General features: G+C 36.4%; 1 protein-coding gene across 1 annotated transcript in view; it reads left to right on the forward strand.

The window, feature by feature from the left end:
• LOC145680703 (heat shock 70 kDa protein 4L-like) overlaps window positions 1-22,569 on the forward strand; it is a 119,902-nt gene that overhangs the window by 540 nt on the left and 96,793 nt on the right. The window lies entirely within an intron of this gene.

The following is a 22,569-nucleotide window of genomic DNA, read 5'->3' on the forward strand; positions in this document are numbered from 1 at the left end:
TCAAATCGTAATTTCAGGTTGCATTATTGACATTTTTTGGGGTAACATGCCTCGAACTAGAATAGATAATGTTTGTTTGTAATCTTTGTCTCGTACATTTCCGTACACGGTTTAGTCATCTATATTTAGATTAAATTATGAACATGAATTTTAGGATTGATCCAGAAAAATGCATCAAAAGATTGCGATTTTGGCCAATAATTAATTTTTGAATCAGGGGCCATAACATTTTTGAACGGCCCCTAAATCGAGTTTTCGTATTTTCTACGAATAAGCATCGATGGCGAAAGTGCAAAACTTCGTAACTAATCATAACCAAACTTAGAGCAATTAAAAACCGTTCTGCTTTTACCACAAGAAATGCGATCGAGGTTTTAAAAAGAGAGTTTTACATTTTTTTAAAATTGGTTTTTCGTTTACGAGCTTTTGCACATATGTAAATTCAGGTGTGGGAATTGAATGCAACCAAAGTAAAAAATCCCATAAAAAGTGAAGATACGAGGTTTTGAACTGTCTCCGTCAATGTACTGAGTTAAATGATATTTTGGGTTTGGTTACATTATATGCAATTATCCATATATAAGGGTACAAGAAAGTTTTTGATTGAAATATATTGAATCTTTTGATCTAAAAAATATCTATAGGAATAGAACAGTATAAGTTAGATCTGAGGAGGAAACTGGCCATAAAGTACAAAAGACTTCGCCGTGCAGGTTTACTTTTGGGGCACCACTCGATATAATTGGGAAATTATAATTCTTTCACTAATTTCCCTCCTATTGTCCCGTAAAAGATTTGCGCTGGACGACATGAAGATATCTTACTTGGCATGGGTAAAATTCAAGAGAGCCACTAGAAGTAGTTATTGAAAAAGGCATATGTGCCGTTTTGCTGGACCACCTTGAACACAGAAAAAAAGCACCAAATGTATTGCATTCGGTTATATTTTGTTGGATCACATTAAGTTACGTTAGATTACGTTACATTAGGTTTGCAGTATTGCTTTAATACGTATCCATAGTATAAATATTAGTAGTAGGAACGGGTTAGAAGACCTGCAGGGGTTGGTTGGGTTTTGTTCTTGAAATGGGCAAATTAAAGACTTGCCAATATTTTTCTGTACATTTTACAATTTCTGGGTCCCTATAGTAAAACAAGTGTACCACTCCGCGAAATAGTCCATCCGCCTCCACATACAGTGCCGCCAACATCAAAAACAATCAACAAATACAACCACTTTCTTAACTTTTACAAATCCTCTTACCGGCCTTGTACTCATTCATCGTCACAAACTTAAATAAATTCTCCAATTGACCCGGTAAATTTCCTAAAATTGTCCGGTGATATGGCACTTAGCCCTTCAAAAATTACAATTCTTTTTCAATTTGTGCATAAGTACGGTTTCCGGATGTATGGCGTAAGAAACTAGTGCAAAAACACAAACCAACCTTTGGTAGGGCCACTAAAAAGCGTGAATGCTACATTACCGAGTCAGGGCAGGGCGAAGCTGGTGAGCCCGCGCAGCAGTGCCTTCGAAGAGCAGGCGCGGTAGTGTTGGTGGCTTTATGCAGGGAAGGTTATAGAGTACACGTCCCCCCATATAGGTTAGTAGCTAGGTTGGTTCGTTTCTGTACCAAAGTGTAATATTTAGTTCTCAGAGGATTGCCTAGCGGGCGTTAGCGAATGAAGGCTGTTTTGAGCCCCACACGGCACGTTATTTTCTCTCTTTATCACAGTTACGTGGGAAGGAGGACCTGTTCTAGAACCTTGCCGTATATGCGTAGGCGAGGACAGTGAGAAGTGCGTTTTGGCAGACTCGAATTTCAGTAGCACTTGTCATGATTTCATACTAGTAACGCTCCACTTGTAGACAAAATTTAGCTTCTGTACACTGCCGGTGGAAAATATCTGATAGTCATCTTTCATGTACACACACTTATTTTCACCATCGTAGAGCACTTGTAATTTTACACTAGTAATCCTTCACTTGTAAACCTAAAATACGGAACACTGTATTGCTTTGTATAAAATTCTGTCGCTTGCAGGAATATGTTCCTTATAAATATATCTTTTCATGCAAAGTGTTCAATTTTACCTGTAAATTTTCCAACATGTGGCGTGTTAAAACTACACCAGCACCGTCTTCGCACGTAAAGAATAGCGGAGCAAAGTGAAAGTATTGGAAACGAACATTTCGTTAAAATTCATCTCAAGTCCTTATTAAAGCTTTGGTAGTTTAAAGGATACGGGCCAAAGTATGTGCCTTCTGTCTTCTGGTAGTACCGTTAAGAACCGTATTTCATGGGCAGCATCGCGTTCCATAGTGCAGGTTAGCATATGGGAAGTAAGTTACAGAAGGATAGAAATTAAACTAACCTAATCAAATATACTCTTCTTAGTGGAGAATACGAATCCATATATTCATTTATTACATGCATACTTTCTTCTTTAGTAAATATCACTTTTATTCTTGGGATTGTACTGGCGTTTCTCGGTTCAGATTCACATTAGGAGGGCTTCATTTTGGTATGCTATAAAAGTAATAGTAACCAACTTGTGCGAAGTACCCATTAAGAACCACGAATGCTGCCTGACACAGTTAGAGCAGGGTCCCGGCATTATGACCGTAGGGAACAGGGATATCTGCGAGTGTGGGTATAAACAGGAATGAATATTTTTACACAAATACAAAGAAAGCAATGTATTTTGTTACGCCCAGGGATGTGTGTAAAAAAAAAAAAAAAAATACTTAGGGGTGTTTTAGGGGGTTGGGGAAGATTTTAAACAAAGAAACTTTATTTCATAGCCTTCTCTGGATTACAGGGGTGCCCACAGTCAGGTTTTGGGGCACAGGTTGCGCCTATATATATATATATATATATATATATATTTTTTAAAGAGGGGACATAATTTGTCAGTGAAAGTGGAGCAATCTTAATTTTAATTATACCACAATGGTGCTTTTATGAACACTAAGTATAAAGAAGAACTCAGCATGAATAACATTTTTAAATAAGTAATTGTCAAAACAAAGAATGGTAAATTTGGGGAGAGAACAATAAATGGGAAGAATGGTAACCTTGAGGGGAAAATGGGGATCTCTGCCTGGGTGTGTATATTCTCTACCCATTTAGATTTTCTGAACATTGTGATGTATCGTCGTACGTATATGTAATTCCCTTCTCCACACGGGAAGATTGTTGTTGATTCAAGATGAAAGCTAAAATCTTCTCATTTCAATAGTATATGAAAGACTCAATGGGGGGGATTACAACCTGCACCAACATCTCTTGAAGTACGCCACTGTTTGAAGGTGTTTCTTTACTGATTTACATACTTTTCAAGAACTACAGTTTGATGTGTTAGGTCCTGTATATCTTTTAAGGCTATTTATATTTTTAAATTTGTTATCATTTTTGGAAATTTTTTCTGCATTTATATGCCTATCTCTCTCTCTCTCTCTCTCTCTCTCTCTATATATATATATATATATATATATATATATATATATATAAAATTACGTCTATCTGTCTACCTATCTAACAACCGTTCCATTTATTATCTTTCATTCAACATTCAAATAGTGCATAGCAATAAAGCTACATAGAAACGCAAGAAATAAACACGGAAATATGAAACACAATAGCGCTTCTTTCTTCTCTTTTCTTATGTTTCTGAAGCCGAAAGTCGGTTCGATATTTTTCCTCGGTCGGTAGGAATATCTTACTTTGTTGTCTTTTCACGCGCACACATTTGAACTGCTATATATTCTGCTGTCACTCATAAAGTGATTATCCGTCGACATTCACATTTCAAGCAACTACAACCCGAAGGACAGACAGAAAGACGACTTCTAGACGCAGACAGAAAGGTTCACACAGGAGTCATTAGGCATTTCAACAAAAGCAGGCACCAGCTCAAAATTTGAATGGGAGGGTTGCAGAAGCTTTTTTACTATTTTTTTTTTTTTCAAAATGTAAAACAGGCAGGGCATAGATATGTGTCTCCTCTAGGTTTGTTCAAATTTTGACGTTTGTAACTTTAATAATAATAATAATAATAAAGAAAATAGTGAAAAACTTCGCTATACTTTTTAAATGGGCTAACTTTCAAGGTTGCTAGGGGTACCAGATTACCTTAAACGTATTTACAATTTATTTTATATTTTTATTTGTTTACTTTTGCCCGGTTTCATTTCTCCCTTCAAGAACTCGGGACTCACCAAAACTCGGGGGGTGCTGAATTTCGTGTTTGCCCCGGGTGTCACACTTAAGTTGCGGGCCTGCCATCTTGTTTCATTGACATCAGAGCTTTTCCAATTGTCGACTCAAGTTTTTATAACTTTCAGTTGTAACTTGATTAGGAAAACCGGTCCAGCAATCAGTTTTCTGAAAGATGAGATAATGTGGTGGAGAATGGACTATACCATAAAGGATAATAGTGGCTGGTGGTCTGCGCATCCTTCAGCAGCACCGTATTCAAGCCCTGCTCATCATTGTCCTTTGTAATCTCAGTACTGCATGAGGGCTTAAAGCACAAAAACTCACATTCGAATTGAGTTGGAAAGCATTGCTAATCATCTTGTAACAATTCAAATGTGTGTACTCTATTACTCTAATCTATATTATACAATTGAAAGTGACTATGCTTGTGACTGCTAATCTCTTCAACCGCCTGACCGATCTCGATCAAATTTTCAACGTAGATGCAGTTCTGGTCTAGGAGTGTTTTTATCTATTTACTTTGATGGTACAACTTAGGAAAGGGGAAGGAGGACGACATAGAGAAAATAAATGAAACTTAATAACTCTTGAACCACCCGACCGGTCCCGATCAAACTTACGACATAGATAATGTTCGGGCCTGGGGTGTTTTCTTCATTTCACTTTTACAGTGCAACAAAGAGGAGGGGCAGGAGGGAGATATATGTCAAAAAAGTAAAAATAAAAGCTACTGTCTTTGTGACTTCATCACTTTTAAACCACCCGACCGATCTTAATCAAATTTCCAACATAGAGAAGTTCAGATATGAGGTGGTTTTTATTTTATCACTTTAACTGTAGAGTTTGGGGAAGGGGAGAAATCTATAAAAAATATATAAAAATTAACTCTTGAGCAACCAGACCTATCTTGATCAAACTTTCAACATAGATAAGGTTCGGGCCTGGGTTGTTTTCTTCATTTTACATTTATAGTTTAACGAAGGGAAGGGGGAGATATATGTAAAAAAAAAATAAAAATAAAAATGACCATCTTTGTGACTTCATCACGCTTTAACGACAAGACCGATCTTAATTAAATTTTCAACATAAATGAAGTTCGGACCTGGGGTGGTTTTTATCATATCACTTTGATGCTAGGCCTTAGGGGAGGGGAGAGGAAGAAACAGATATACAAAAATAAATAAAACTTAATAACTCTTGAACCACCCAACCGATCTCGATCAAATTTTCCACATAGGTGACGTTCGGGCTTGGGATAATTTTTATCATTTAACTTTGACGGTGCAACCTAGGGGAGGGGGAAGCGAAGATATATGTAAAAAAAATAAACATGAAAGTGACTGTCTATGTGACTTCACTCTTGAACCACGTGACCGATCTGGATCAAATTTTCATCATAGATGAGGTTCGGGCCTGGGATGGTATTTATCTATTCACTTTGACGATAAAACGTAGGGGAGGAGGTAGGAGGGGGAGAGATATAAAAAAATAAAACTCTCGAACCACCGGACCGATCTCGATCAAATTTTCAATCTAGATGAAGTTCGAACATGAGATGATTTTTGTCGTATCACTTTGACGATATAACTTATAGGAGGCGAAAGACATTTACAAATGATCGAAAATGACCAAAATCAGTGTCGAATTCATGCTTTTCGGGGTCGCTGAGATGAACAATGACACTTCTGATGCCGCGGCCCGCAACATGAGGAGAGGGGATATATAAAAATCATCGAAAATGACGAATATCAAGGAGCGCTTTAGTAATAGTGAAAAGTGGCTGACTAACAGAACATATTACTATTTTTTTTTCTTAATTTAACCCAGCGAAGCGGGTAATTGATGCTAGTCTTTGCTAAAGGCCACTCGATAAGAGAAATATAATTCCATGATCTAGGTGGAAGTTTACACTGCAATTGATACTACAGTCCATTTGATACAACTTGCCCCTTCTGACAGTTGCTTTCCTCTTTTTTCCTTCCTGCATGTGGTCACAACAATCAGACAAGAACTGTTGCTATGGCAACAGCACTTTTAGCCGATTGTAGTGACTCATTTCTTTCGCTCTGCAATGGTAAACATTCTACGCTTTCCGCACATTGCCCATTTGAATATAAACAAATGAAAATAGTTTTAGTCAAATGTCAACTTGAGTAGCTTACCTGCTGGTTATTAAGAAAATTTTTAGTTCTCTTTTGGCCATTTAATTTTATAAAACAGATTTACTTGCAATGAATAATTTCATGTTTCAACACCAGACGCAAAAGCTGGCAACACAGCATTGTGCACCATGTGCGCGCAACGAGCTGTCAGATGGGACAAGTAGTATCAATTACAGTACACTTGTCCTTTCTGGCAGCTCGCTGCGCGCACGTGGTACACAATGCTGTGTTGCCAGCTTTTGCGTCTGGTGTTGAAACATGAAATTATTCATTGCAAGTAAATCTGTTTTATAAAATTAAATGACACAAAAGAGAACTAAAAAGAATGCTCTCAATAACCAGCAGTTTCACTACTCAGGTTGACATTCGAATAAAACAATGTGCATTTGTTTATATTCAGATAGTCAACGTGTGGAAAGGATGAAATGTTTACCATTGCAGAGCGAGAGAAATGAGCGACTATAATAGGTTGAACGTTCTGTTGCCATAGAAATAGTTCTTCTTGACTCATTGTTATGGTTACGTGCAGGAAGAAAATAACAGAGGAAAGCAAGTCTCAGACAGGACAAGATGTGTCAAATGAAGTGTAGTTGAGGATGTCACTACTAACACTCCATAAAACATTATCGTACTGCTCAATAAAAGTAAATCTGACCAAAGAAAACACTTGTTAATCGGTTGACAGGTAGTTACAGTTCTTAAGATTATATATGATAAAAGCACTGATACATTGTCGAAGCTGTAACACAGATTAGTAATAACAAGTGTTGCTTCGTTCCGATTTTATTTTTATCTAACTCATCATTAGTGTAAATTTCCATTCTTAGATTGCATGTCTATACCCAGAGAAGCAGGATTGCAGGAGAATGTCTTTTAAAAAAGTTACGAGTTGGAAGTTTTAATAAAGTGATATTTTATTCAATGTATACTTCGGAAATACTGAATGCATTTGACCACTGATAGGGCTATGGCACTTTCGGATTATCACTAGAAATTTACGATATATTTGTCAGGGTTTAATATTATGGTCGTATGTAGGTACTTAAGAAATTATTTGTCAAGTAGAAGTATGAAATATTGTTTGTTACATCCCATACAAAACTAGAGGTAAGAAGCCACGCGGTTAGCGTACGCGCCTTTGTTATGGGAAACTAGGGATGTAAAATACCTGGGTATTTATTTCAGCGGGTAAATACCCGGGTATTTACCCAAAATGGGTATTTTAGGGGGTATTTTATGTTTCAATTAGCAATAAATGGATTTTATCGTTGTCAATGAAAAATATAATGGTCATTTGTATCACCTGCAACAGGAGCACTAAATAACCGTCTAATTAATCAATTTTTTCTAGTAATTAAAGAATGAATTTGATATTTATTAAGTAATACAGTCGGATTTCCTATCTACTCACCATAATTTTCTTTCTACTTACACTAAATTTCCTTCTATTACCATTGGCGGAAAATAATTATCCATTCTACCCTGTGAATTCTTACCTTGGTGTGCCCTTGAGGCGTCCAATCAATTACGCGGTAGAATTTGGTAGTGGATCAAACCAACACGAAAATTTAAAATTTATGACAGAACGTAACGATGACTAAAGAAAGTGAAGTCAGTTGTCACCAAACCAGTCATACACTATTATTAAGTATTCTGCCTGCCAGCAGCTCCTGGTATTAATGACATGGGATTTAAGTCCTTCCTTAGGTTCGCCTCTCATGAAAATATCTCCATTTTTCTCAATCTGGCTCATCTTCTTTTATCTTACAATACATTCTCCAGTTTTTCAAATCACCGATGAACACACTAACTAAAGTATTTAAGTAACAGCAGGATCCCTATTACTAAAGAAATAAGTGTTCTTTTGGTTTACTAAATTTATTAATGGCGGAAAATGAATTATTAATAATAGCTTTCCTATTTTAAAGATCTAAAGTTTACAACAATTTTATTATACATATATATTGTTAACATTACCTTTTTTTCTTATTTTTTGAATAGTAATGATGAAAACAACCTTTTTAATAATTATAAAAACTGAATTGATATTACAGATACGGCTGGTTACTTTCTTCACGCAAAATTATGTTATTTTTGGTATTTTATCTATAGACAGTGAGATGTACTGAATGGTAGAGAATGCAAAAAATTGGACCAATAAGTTTTACACCTGGTTTACGGAATTAATAAATTAATCTGTTTAAGAAACTACACTGTAACAACGAAGTTGTTGATATATCATAGTAAAGAAACTCGACTTTAGTAACTAATAACCTTGAAAATACTTAGAAACTTAAAAAAATACACATTTACCGATTATGAAAGTTGCAGAATAATCAAGGTAATTAAATTTAATAAATTGGTCGATTAAATTATTTACTATATATGCAAAGGTGTTGAAAGAAAATTATCCATAAAATACGGAATAATATCTTGTAAAACACTTAAGTAACTAATTCTTGATTTTTAGAAGTGTTCACTAAATGGAGATTAACACTAAGAATAATGGTTTGTGAAAGAATTTGTTGGAATAGCATGTTTAAAATATTAATGTGATAAACAACATTAAGCTGTATAGTAAACAATTAACCTGTACTATATTTGGAGTACTATAAAACGGCCACAAATTTTACCGTCCTACTCAGAATCAACCGTAAGATCAGAGTCAGAATCATCACATAATTCTTCAATATCAACATCACTATTATTCGCTTCTTCATTTCCTTCTGTCACCCATATCTCTGTATCCTCTTCCAATGTCTCTGGTGTTTTGTTCCTTGGCAACCGGTGGTGACTTGTTCGTTGATGATCCTGGTCCTGAGTGTTGCATCCGTGAAACTTCAGGCAATCTCTTATTTAAAAGCTTCCAGTTATAAGAAGGATATGTTAGTTTTCCTGTCCTTTCCAATGATAAACGATTTATTGTTTTACTAAATGTAGAGAGATAGTTTTTTCTGCGCCAGCAGATGTAACCGGAGCACAAAGTATTCGAATGCCGACATCAGCTAATTCAGTGATGTCTCGAAACCCTCTTCACCAAAGTAGTGAGCTCATTTGTTCCACTCCGTCCCACGAAAACATCCTTGCCCAATTTCCTTTCCTGTCCCTATAGTCAGTCAAATGGGATCTCAGTAAAACAATTCAATCCCATTTGTTTTCCAACTTCACAAACGAAGTTTACTCCATCCTGCAATTCTTCAGCGGTCAATTTGCAGCCGTGAAAAGTGGGATTGAGGAGATCTGCAGCCAGATGAATTGGACCCAAGCCGGGTTCACTTCTTTTCTTAAATTTTTCCATCATTCATTGCTCTTCTGTTTTCGAAAGGATTGATGGTGGTAACTGTTCTGTTAGAATTGGATGAAGACTCTGGAATTTTGAGTGCAAAGTGTCTATCTGATACTTATTTTACTCGAAGCAATTAATCAAATCCGCTATAGGTTTCAAATGGCTACAAGGTTTTCAATACAAATCCAGAATACATCATCAAGAAGTATTTTCTTGATTTCTGAAGGCAATGACGATTCCTCACTCACGCGAGCGTCTGAAGCTCGGTTTTATTGACAAGCACACTTTGGAGGCATGGTAAATGGTTTCCTCATCTTGTTTTTTCAGGCAACTTTATCGAAATTATAACCCTTTTCTCCCTTGAGTTTTGTGTAAATAGTGCTTGCAGGTGATGGCTATGTTTGTTTTAACAACATCAGTTACACTTCCCAGTAATATATTTATCGATGGAAATCCGATGATGTCAGAACAAAGCAAATGGAGAAGATGAACAAGACAACCCAAGCCGACAACTAGGACACTTCTGTTTTACTAATTTAAAAGCTGCTCTCATGTTGGACGAGTTGTCTTCTATGATTATTAAAAATTTTTCAGGGTTATGTCCTGTAAAAAACATTCATAATCTCTTCAGACAAGTAATGTGCATCGTGTTTATTTTCTTTCGACAACGAAATCAACAAAAACAGGTTCAGGCTTTAAAATAACGAAATAACTGATAGATTCATTTCTCAAGTTACTCCAACCGTCACACTGTAAATATAAGTTTCTTGATTCCTCTAACTTCATTTTAACTTCCTCTTGCATTTGACTGTGTTGAGCATCCCAGTAACTCGTAGCCAGGCGATACCTTGATGGGAGAGAATACGAAGGACGAATTTCCTTTTTAAAAAAATCCAATCCACAAAGGGTGATCAACAAGTGACAGGGGACACCCACTAACGAAGACCGCTTTGGCAATGCTTTCCTTCAACGCTTCCTGTAGGACTTCATTAAGGTTCCATACGTCGGCATCTGTTTTAAGAAACATCAATATGAAGATTCTATCAAAAATCCGAAATAGTAACGTTGAACCTAAGAAGCCATAAAAAGTCAAGAAAAGCCTGTATATTTTATGGAAGCTAATGTATTTTTTCGTATAATAAATGCGACTATACCTACTATATCAAACTCACTCTCTCCTTTCATTAAAATTACTCCAAAACGTTCTTTTAAGTTTGAAACTAGTAGACATAAGATACCATCTTTTCATGATTAACTTGAACCTCTATAATGTTCGACTCGGAAAGATTTTGATAATTTTGGTCATCTTTATTCAATTAGTTGTAGCCTCTGATATGTAATGCTTTAGATACATGATCCACCTTTCGTTTATCTTTTATTCGTATGACGGTTGTCTGAGTTGTCTGTGAAACATTTATGAGAATTTTAAAATTTCAAAATTGTACATTTCCGGAAAAATTGTTGGATTGAAGGAGTCTCAAAACATCTGTTCTCAAATGAAAATACACAATAACTTGATAGGGTTCTTGATAATCGGCGGCGTATCGCAGACTTTACATTTAAAACTGGGGCTGTCTCCCAAGGATTTAACAAAGAGGGTTTATATACGATTTCTATGTTTGGACAACCTAAGGCTTGAAGTCATACTACGATTTCTTAATTGTTTAAGTCTTGGCGAAACTAATCCAAGTTTAAAAGCCGTTCACACCTTGGTGAAGAAAGGGCATACGTGGATAAGCATTGTAAAATAGCCCGAGATCAATCTTGAGACGATAAGAGGGTGGTAATGTAGGTACCCCCAGAAGACATTAATTTCTCATGTTTCAACTCTGACTCTGATTTGTTCGTGAGCAATAACGTGAAGTCGGAAAAATTAATTATTTCTCAAGATTGGCTTGATCGATGTTGCTCAAACTTAGGTGCATGTATAGGTGTACACGAGGGCTTCGTCTGAAAATTGTAACAGCTCATCCCCACCATTTTCCCCTTTCAAAACACGATTCAATATTTTGATGTCTTTGCCTATGAAGTTCTTCGAGAAAAATATTAAAAAAAAAAAAAAATTAGATGTCGTTGTAACCTAGAATAACATATAATATCCAAAATTGTATCGCGGGTGGGCCATGGTCAAAATTGCCTGCAAACCCGCACCGCACATGAACGGGGTCAATTGGTTATTACTTTGTATATTTATAGTGAATGAATGAGAAAACACGCTCGACAGACCCCAAAATATTAGAAAAGGTCACCAGTATGGTTAACAATTCTTAAAACTTCAAAATAATTGAACTTCCGGAAAATACCCATTTTTTGGGTAGGTAAATACAAAAGGGGTAAATACCTGGGTAAATACCCATTTTTTATTTATCTACCCACTGGGTATTTACCCGACCCACATCTCTATGGGAGACCCGGGTTCGATTCTCGGAGGGAGCTCATGTGGCTTGGATTCCACGTTAATAAGTCGGTTCCGTCTCATACAGCCTCATTAAAATTTACTGAAGACTAGACATAAAAGTTTTAATAATAACTAGCTGAACCTGCGCTCTTCTACACAGCACGTCATTCACATATGAGCATGCGTCTCCTTATTCCTCACATCTGTACATGTCCATTTACAGATAAGAGTGAAGGACGTGTTGATAAAAATCGGCAAGAGCTACCATAAAGGGGAGATTTTTTCGATTATTTTTTCAATATCTCTCACCGTTTGCAAAATTTGGGCCTACTTTCGGTTGGCGTTTCTAATTAATGTATGATCAGTGTTTTCTTTCTTCTTGCATGCAGTATGTAATAAGCAAATACATTATATATACAATTAATTATAATGTCTGATATATAGTGTTCATTGGACAAAACACTCCAAAACAATAAACATTAATCTTAGACTGAAGAAATGGTTATCCTTCGTTTTTCATTATCATTTGGCCATGAAACAAACGCCTGAGAGTATACAATTATGTGATGTTGGAATTTATAGCTCGTAGGATATGATGCTTTTTTTTAAAAAAAAAATTCAACACTTCCAGTGTACCCCTAAAAATGTAATGAAGAAATAACGGCCATGTTTTTTTTATTTTTTATTTTTAATATTGAATCAGAACTGGACAATCTACACAAAATTTGCAATCGACTAGTGAAAACGGCGTGTTTCTAGCACTTGTGATTTTTTTCCTTCGAGATGTCATTGTCAAAGGGATTGGAGACAAATATATAAACTTACCATTTTCATATATAAAGATAATAATAATTAACTATTGACCACAAACAGGCTTCCGACAAGAGTAACTGTTTTTCCTTTTAAAAAACTAGTTTTGATGGCGAGTACGTGCTTGAGGTGGATGGGATAGCTCTGTTTCGTTTACTTTTGTGACACCCTTTTTACTTCTAATTTTTAGATAAATATTTTTTCGCTTTAGATAAATATTTTTTCACTTCTACTAAAGTTTTTTCTAATTGTGTCTGGAGAGTAAATTCAAATTATATTTTACTGATGAATTAGTTTCTGCCACGCGTTTGTCTGTTGGCCCTCATTAAAATTAACGTGCACTTTTAAAACTAATGCTGTTTCTTTTCTAATGCATGGATTTCAGAGTCTCTTTTAAAGTTATTATGAACTAGTACTCTTCGCAATTACAACCTTGTTACTCATTCCTGAGCAATGAATTGTGTTGATATAGTGGACGTAAACTTAAGTTCAACTCCTGCTTTCCTGGAATACTTATGCTTTTACTTATTTTATTGGTCTTGCCCAACTACGAAAGTATGCGGTAAGAATTGTGATAGGTTGCTGGCCTGTATGAGTATTGTGCACGACTAGCGACTTTCGTTTGTCAGAAATCATGCCTTCTATGTAAGAACACGTTGCACTTGGATCACCATATTGCTAGCTTTCACATAGAGCTCAGAGTTCACATCTCTTTATTGTAAGAAAAACATGTTCCTAATTTTTGCTCAGTCGTTCGTAATCTAACTCAGAAGTAATATCAGATGACACTGGATGAGTGAGATAAACAGGAGATACATGTATAAGTAACTGAATTCATAATATTGCTTATTCTAGCTTTGGGACTAGGCATAACTTAATAAAATCTAGCCAAAGAAACGACTGAGTTAGGTTCTGCAGTAACGTTCTGATTACTAATCAGTTAGGTTCTGCAGTATATCATTGCCTTCATTAGTCATTTTATCTGACTAATGATTATCATAATCATAGATATTCCGCCATTATTGGTAGGTCACTTGCTCACCTGAGAAGCTTGCGTGCTTCACGGACTTCAGCTAACCTCGTCATCAAGTACGAGTTTTCTGTTTAGATACCGTCCATCTACTAATGCCTCCATCGCACCTTCCTTTTTTCTTCCACAATAGCTTCTAGCATGTCCCTCATGATACAGTTCCTTCTTAACTAATGTTCCAACCACATTCACTTCTTTTCAATCAGATCTAAAATTGTTCTTTTTCTCCTTCACTATTTCTAACACCTCATTTATTTTCCGTTCTTCCCAGGTAATGCTTTTCATCTCCACACCCACATTTCAAAACTTCCAGTCGATTTTCATCACTCCTACGTAATTTCCATGTTTCTGCTCCATACAGTACAACATTCCACAGGAAGCATTTTATGAGTCTTTCTCAACTCTTTATTCAAGGACCCACAAAATAGACTTTTCTTCCTCCTAAAGGCTTCTTTCGCCATTTCTATCCTTGACTTCCATACTTCATATCACCAGTAATACTGCCCAGGTATCAAAAATGACCACTTCGTTCCTGTCACCATGGCTTTTGTCTTTCTAACATTTATTTTCACCCCATATTCTTCACATCCCTTCCTCAAATTTTGTAATGCTTTATTGATTTTCTTTTCAGATTCCGCAACAAGCACTATATCATCTGCAAACCATATAAGTGATCATTCTACCTCCTATCGAAATGCTGTCTTCATTGTGTAGGCTCTTTTTCACTCTCTTCTAGATCATTGTGTAAATAATGTTGGTGAGACAGCATACCTGCCGAACTCCCTTCCAGTTATACTCTCCTCTGTCGTTTCCTCTCCTATTCTAACACTTACTTGTTGGTTCGCTTATAGGTTTCTTATGAGTCTTCGGTCTTTCCATTATAACCCCACCTTCTTTAGAACACTCATCAACAGTTTCCAATTCACGCGGTCAAAAGCCTTTGCTAGATCAATACATATAACATACACCCCTTTTACTTTTTCTACAAAACTTTCATGAAATAAAATCTTTCAGTTTTAGTTTTACATCCCACGATTATGCCAGATAAACAAAAGGAGACAGTAATGATTCCAATTAATAAAATGGTGTAATGAAGAAAGTGAGGAGAAACGGGATAATTCCAAGACCCCCCCCCCCACATGTTTGTCCACCTTAAGCTTAATTGGCGCGAGCTAGAATCCCACGCACCATACAGACGTGATCAAATTATTACTCACGCTCGAAAAATGCAAAATTGATGTAGCAGTCCTAATTTCAGAGTTCTAGAACATTTAATTTAATGGTTAAACCACCGATATAGGATCTTCATTTGTTTACTGTACAGTTGAAGTGGTGATATCACCGTTGAACAGCAGATGGTATTAGTGAGGGGGGGGGGGATTCTGAAAGTGGTGTTTCAGTTGTAGATAGCTATTGTGGTTCCTATCAACAGGTTGCAGTCTGAAGTGTTGTGGTTGCTGTCGTAACAAGTTAACTACATTCGGTGTATCAATCTTTTATTCTGTGTAGTCCTGTAATTGCAGCATAATGGGAAAAGTAAAAGACTTTCTCCGCGTAAAATGGAAGTTAACAAAATACTTACGGTGGAAATAAGATATACACAACAATACAAGTACATTGCTAGTAGAGTTAGGATAGAACAAAAATCTGTGAGTAGAATCTCTGTTGAAATGAACAAAAACCAAAATAGGGTTGGAAAGTGTGAGCGAAGAACAAAGCTATCGCTAAGAGGTATCAGAAAACTAAAAAGATTGGCTCTGGGAAACAGAAGTGCAACTTCTAATAGACTTAAGCATAAAAATGGCTGATGCGCAGACATTTGGCCTGAAAGTGTTCGAAGGATTCTTTGTGCCGAGGGAATAAAAGCACACGGTCAAGAAAGAAACAAAAATTAGTCTACTCCAATCATGGCAAAGAAGGGCTTCGAATGGGTTCGAGGTCTAGAATATTGGACTACTGACGATTGGAGAATAGTGTGTTTCAGTGATGAATCATGTATCTTTATGTCTGATGAATGTTCACAATATGTGCGACGTTGACCTGGGAGGAATTCAAGTTGGAAAGTCTTTAATAAGCCGTGAAGCATCCTACTTCAGTCATGGTCTGGGTGTGATCTCTGTCTTCGGACCTGGAAGACTGTATATAGTAGAGAGGACAATGAAGCACGACCAATACCTACAAGTTCTTCAAGAAGAACTGCTTTCCCAGACTACACTCTGGTTTGATGACGTACAAGTCATCTTTATGCATGGTGGAGCTCCATGCCACCGGGCCAAAGCTGTCACAAAATTCTTCGAGGACAACGAAATTAGTGTTCTTCCGTGGCCAGGCACTAGTCCTAATATGGACCAGATTGAAAACTTTTGGAGCTTCATGAAAGAAAAGCTAGAGAAGAAGCACATTAGAACCAAACTTCAATTGATCAAGGAGATCAACAATTTGTGGTATCACGATGCTGAATTGATAGCAAAATGTGTTAAACTCGTACATAGGATGCCACAAAGGATAACAGACTTAATAAAGAATAAGAGATTTCATAAGAAACATTAATCTTTGTGTAAGAGAGAATTTTCTTGTAAGTATTCAATTTCATTTTGTTTCCAATTTGGATATACACACTTTATGGTAATTATATTTGAATGTTACGTACGAATTTGTTTTATTGATAATTGAAAAGCACACGCCAAACTCACTAGAAATTAGGATAGAGTTACAAAGTAGTAATTTGGACTAAGTTCGAACGTATTTTCTCACGTAATATTGTAAAAACAGTAAAATATTCAAAAACTGAATGTTAAGTCTAATAATTTGAACACGTCTGTAGATAAACGCTATACCACTGAGCCACCACGGCCCCGATACAGTCTTCGAGAAAGAATGATGTTCCCAGAGTGCTGTGCAGTAGTGTTACCGTTGGGGTAATTAAATGATCCACAATTGTCGGTGGTAGCGAAAATGTGTTTGCATTCAGTATGTTTCTGTGTGCGTATCAGCACGATATACACGCCATGGAGATGCAAAATTTCATACTAGATACTGTTGAACCTGTCTGATAGCGTAGCAGTGCCATTTGCCTCGTTCATTCATCTTTTAGGTGGTTCACATTGTGGATTTTAAACACCATGTAGAATGCCTGTAATAAAACCCCACAAGAAAAAATCCAATAGTATGAAATCTGGAGGGGGAAGGCAGAGGGTTCCCGTGACGTCCGATCCATTGATCTCTGAAACTAACATCTAAAGCACGTGAAACCATGATAATAAAGTGAGGGGTGCTCATTGCGCAAAGAGTAAATTTTAAAGGTAGGTGTTTCCGTGGCATTGATTTGTGGGAAGACAAAAATTTCCGGTCTTCAGGTACGTTCGAATTTGAAGTGACTGTTTGTTTGGCTAAAAAGAGTCGAATGATTTGATTCTTCCGCAAACCACACCAGACATTGATTTTGGACGAGTCTGTGAAGTGTTCGTGTACGAAAAGTAGTTGTTCAGACCCTCATATGTGACAGTTCTGCCTATTAACATACACGTTGACATGAAAAATAGTTTCATCAGAGAAGAGGATATGAGATTAAAAAAAAAAAAAATTATCAGCATTTATTCTCTAAAGCATGTTCACAACTCCGCGGTTTGTCGTCTGCTTTCAATTCCTGCAAGAGTTGTTCTTTTGGGCGTATGGAATCGTAACCTCTTGTGAATCAAATCATACTCTGTTGTGGGTAGAAGCCCTAACTGTCTGATGCTGCTTGCAATTGAGTTCAGTGGAATGTTTTGTCACAATATCTTTTTCTCGAATTGTGTGTACTAACGTCATATGTTTCCACGTGCTAGTGGTTTCTGGTAACGGCATCTAAAACTATCTTTGGAGTGCAGTCACTGATTTGTGTTCGCGATCATACTTCCCGTACAGCATATTACCACGAGAAGTTGCTACTTAATTCACTACTGATAACAAATCAACAGTACGCCAATTACGTGTAAATTCCATTTAAGCTCTGTTCATGATTCAGCTTGAGCTACCAATGGTTTAGAAGAGTCGCATCGTGGTGTTATTTCATCTGGCAAGCCGTTGGGAAGGCAAAACGGCGTGTCATTCAATCGCCCAAGTGCCAATACCCCTGCACAGCAACCCCGCAAAACCTTTCCTTTTCAGAGACCATGCATATTACTGAAACTATAAAACAAATTAGTAATAATGAGTATTAGTTTTGGTAAGATTTTGTTCTTAAAAATACATTGCGTAACATATTTTCAAGTTGTAGATGGAGAAGTTAACTCTAGTATATGAGAGCGGTATGAATAGAACGAAGACTTATGCAGTAAGCATGGAGACCTGATGCAAGAAAAAGGAAGTACGATTGAAACAATGGACTTTTATTTAAAAAAAAAAAAAAAAAAAAAATTGAAAAAGTATTTTCTTCTACAACTTTATATTTTTTCAAACGGATTATTTTGTATAATGTGGCCTATAGCTATTTTTCATTTTTAAACTTGTTTATGATCCTTAATTTTTGGACTTCCAAAATATGCTACGCAGAAGTATCGGAAGTCTTACAAAACTGCTTTATTCGTTTGTCTGTCAATAGGTATCAGAGCAAAAATGGTAAGGCAAGTTCCATCTCCTCCGTTGACTCTCTCTGTTCAAACCGGAAGTGGTTCAGTTCAACCATTTTAGGTTTCAACATTTATTGCTGTAGAGCGAAATTATAATAGCGGCAAGCAGTTTTCTTGTGAATGAAATATATGATACTGAAAGAGAGAATTTATTTAATACCATTATAATTCATGGTTTTTGGATTAGTTTCGAACAGGTAGCATCTCTTGGTGGCTTTGTGTTTCTGCTGCATTGAACATTTTTTTTTTTTTTTTTTAAAAAAGCTATTGATTGGTTTATTGTGCTAGTGTCATACTCAACGCAAATCAACATCTATGAACAACAGTGGATGTTCATTATAGATTCAGACAGCGTTGTATATACATGCATGCTAGAACTATATTGATGACTACGAATGTGCTCATATGTTTGATCGATGTGCCAGGTGGGTATTTGCGTTGGGATTGTCTTTCGTGTTGCCAGCCAAGTAGTGATGGATGACAGGCGATAACTGTGTTCACTCTCTTGCAATTGAGTAGAATCTTTTAATAGTTGAGAACAGTGGTTCCTAAAACCTTTTTTTAAAATGACTACACGACATTGCGACACACTTGTTTATTATTAATAATAATATAGATAATACTGTGAGCCTATAGGTTTCTGTAAGTACTGACTCTATTTAGTACACAGCATTGTTGCTGGCGTTTGAGGCGTTTACTGGTGTCTCTATCAAAGTTGATTTTAACTAATTATTGAATGCAGGGTTGCCACACTTGAGACTCGCGATGATGCCAAACACGGGTCTGAATTATGCTAGATTTTTGTAAATTATGCCAGATTTTCAAATTATCTTTCCTAACTAATTTTAAAGACCCTAACTAATTTTAATTGAAGTGTATTAACTGTATTCATGTATAAATCTAATATGACGCTGTCACGAATGATGATAAATGCCACGTTATAGGGCAGGATGGTCGAATTTATATTTTATGAATGGATAACATTGTAAGAAATATATACACAACATGCCGCTTCCGACACAGCCCTGAATCATTTCTTTTAGTGTATTTAGCAGTTGTCTCCTGACGCTCAAATCCCTCCCCTCTTAAGTTGTAAATTGAAAGGAATAGAAACATCCCAGATAACCACACATTCAGGTGTCAGTTGGCAGTAATAAAACTATGGGTAAATAAATATGTTTTGCAGAGTCACATTTGCTATTTTTGAACATTTGCGTTTGCTCTGAATTCAACAAAAAATTACAACCGCAGAAATACTGACTGGTTTCATTGCTCCAACCATCGCTTCAACTAAAAAGAATAATTCCCGACGGTCCTTGGACCATCTAAATTTTCGTTCTTTGATGTTTAACAGAGGGTAAAATGAAATTATGCTAGATTTGGCCAGGATGCTAAAGTCAAGATGCCAGATGCTAAATGCATGTGGATTATGCTAGATCTAGCACCAAAATGCTAGATATGGCTTCACTGATTGAATGCTTCATGATTTTGAACGTCTAAAATTTCATGACACACGCCATGGGGCTCCACAATACACCAGTGTCGCAACATCGATTGGGAGCAATTGACTTCAAGGAAGAGATCGTGATTAATACTTAGTAAAGCAAACGCTTCTGTAACAAATCCATTCTTTCAATGAATTCAAGGCTAGAAATTGTGCGGTTCAAATAGGCATTTAATTTCAGCTTAATTTATAATGAAATTTTTGAATAAAGTGTGTTTAATTTACTGCATTACGGTAAAGTCTCCAGTACTTCAGCGTATACAGATCTTGTCGTTTAATGTATTCAATTCAAACTTTTGAATGAAGAAAATGTAACCGTCAGAAAAACTGAATGTCCTATCTATATCCCAAAATCGTATCTATATCACTAAAGCTCCTCTCTTTGTCAATGTATGATTTAATGAAGAGTATGAGATCGTTTTGAGTGCTTATGTATTTTATTACATTGGTCTGTATTTACATGTAAATACCCTTTATGATAATAGGCCAGTATTTTAGACTTCCAAACTATACTATGTATGTGTTGGAAGCCTTATAGAAGAGCTTTGCCCGTCTGTCGACAGGTATCAGTGGGAAAATGGTAGAAGATATGCGATTTTTGCAATCAATTCAGCATACCATGATATGACGAACACTACCAGAACCGGAAGTGATTCAACTTTAATACTTTCAGTTTCAAAACCGATCTTCATAGAGCAAAACGGTAAGAGATACCGAGATGTTTTATTTGCTGTCGATTCAGTATCCCAAGATTAGTTTGTATCTTCATTAACTCTGTATTCAAACTATAAGTGTGTTAAATTAGCCATGTCCGGTTTCAGCACTTATCGCCATAGAACGAAGATTGTAATGGATAGCGGCAAACGTTTTTCTTTAGGGATTCAGTGTTTCAAGAGAACATATCGTCACAACACTCGACCAAAACCGGAAGTGATAGAGATTTACTACTACCGGTTTCAATATTGACTTCCGACTTCTGTCTCCTACCATCTAACCATATATTCAATCTGGAATTTATTGAGTTAGCGATTTTCGGTTTCAACTTTTATGGCTGTAAAACAAAAACAGTAAGGCCGAGTAATGGTTTTTAGAAATTAATTCAGCGTTCCATCTGCGATCTTATTTATATATTGCAAGCAATAGTTACAGATGTACTACTTCGTTTGAGTATTGAATTGTCACAGTTTGGCAGTCTTACCTAGTTTCACACTGTGAAACGAAACTCGCTTGTTTTTAAATAATAAAATATACGGTTGATAATTGATGAGGAAATTAATTTCCTCAGTAATGCCTTGTAGCCATTTCAGTACAGATATTATTCGAGTAGTGATTCAAGGGGGCCGTGGTGGCTCAGTGGTAGAGCGTTCACCTCTGGTGCTAGGGGGTCTCGGGTTCAAACCCTGCTCCCGCCAAGTGAACTTTGTGGTGGACAAACACCGTGTGCGTGGGTTTTCTCGGGGTTCTCCCGTTTCCTTCCACTTTCTTCATTCTACCATTTCATTCATCTCTCATAATCGCCGTCTCCTTTAGCCTAACCGGCATAACCGTGGGACGTAAAACTCAAAAATTTCATTTCATTTTTTTTTGCGAGTAGTGATTCAAGTATCATTTCGTTGTTAACCAGTTACTTCTGTATGTATTGAATAGTGAATTTACGTATTGTTTTCACTGAGGAAATGTTTGTCACTGACAAGTCATTAATTCTCCTACAGCTTAGCGTAAATTTTCAGCACCGATTGTCTCTTCTTCGTGGTTAAGTGGCAAATGTGCGTACTTTTTCTATGTGTGGTCCCCAGTGATACTCTCTACTGAAGGTATCTTTTCATAACTAGAATTTAATGTACATTAATTCACATCGGGTATCGAACCCGAATTTCACGTACCGAAGGCGAGAACGCGAGCTGTCTACTTCTGGCAGTAGCATTTTTTAGGAATAATTAGAGATTTTGATATGTCTTGATTTACTAAGTGGAATATCATTCAAAATGTGTGTAGTAAATGTTGAGGACTATCAAAGACTCAGATATTTTTTTCGAATGAAATTTCTGAAACATGACAGTAGATGTATGTCTTTAGATAATCATTCTGAATTTATTATGGTATCAGATCTGTATTAACAGCTCCTCGTGACTATGTAATTAGTATAAGTAGCATCTTAATTCAAGTGATTCTCCCAATTTCCTCACGATGATGTATTAACACCAAAGATTTAGTAGAGCACACATCAGGTAGTTAAGTTTCTTCTACTCAATATTAACTCCTGAATAGTTGATTTAAAAAGAATATTAATTTTCACGTGAATGGCTAATCTCAACACAGATGTTCGTGCCATTAAGTTAAATCGCTTTCTAAGCTGTTGAACAACGGCAAAATTGAATCATCCATTTCAGTAATAGTTGGAAAAAGAAACTTTGAGTCGAGCCACTGTACTAACCGTAAGAGTTCGTTTTGACAGTGTGTTTCATCCTGACTATAAATAGCTATAGTCTAGAGTCTTCACTACAGCGAAATTAAACTACCGCTAATTTTAGAGCCTTTCTCTAATA

Source organism: Thermobia domestica, chromosome 3, assembly GCF_964235325.1.
Source record: "Thermobia domestica chromosome 3, izTheDome1.hap1.1, whole genome shotgun sequence".
In the NCBI taxonomy this organism is placed as follows: domain Eukaryota; kingdom Metazoa; phylum Arthropoda; class Insecta; order Zygentoma; family Lepismatidae; genus Thermobia; species Thermobia domestica.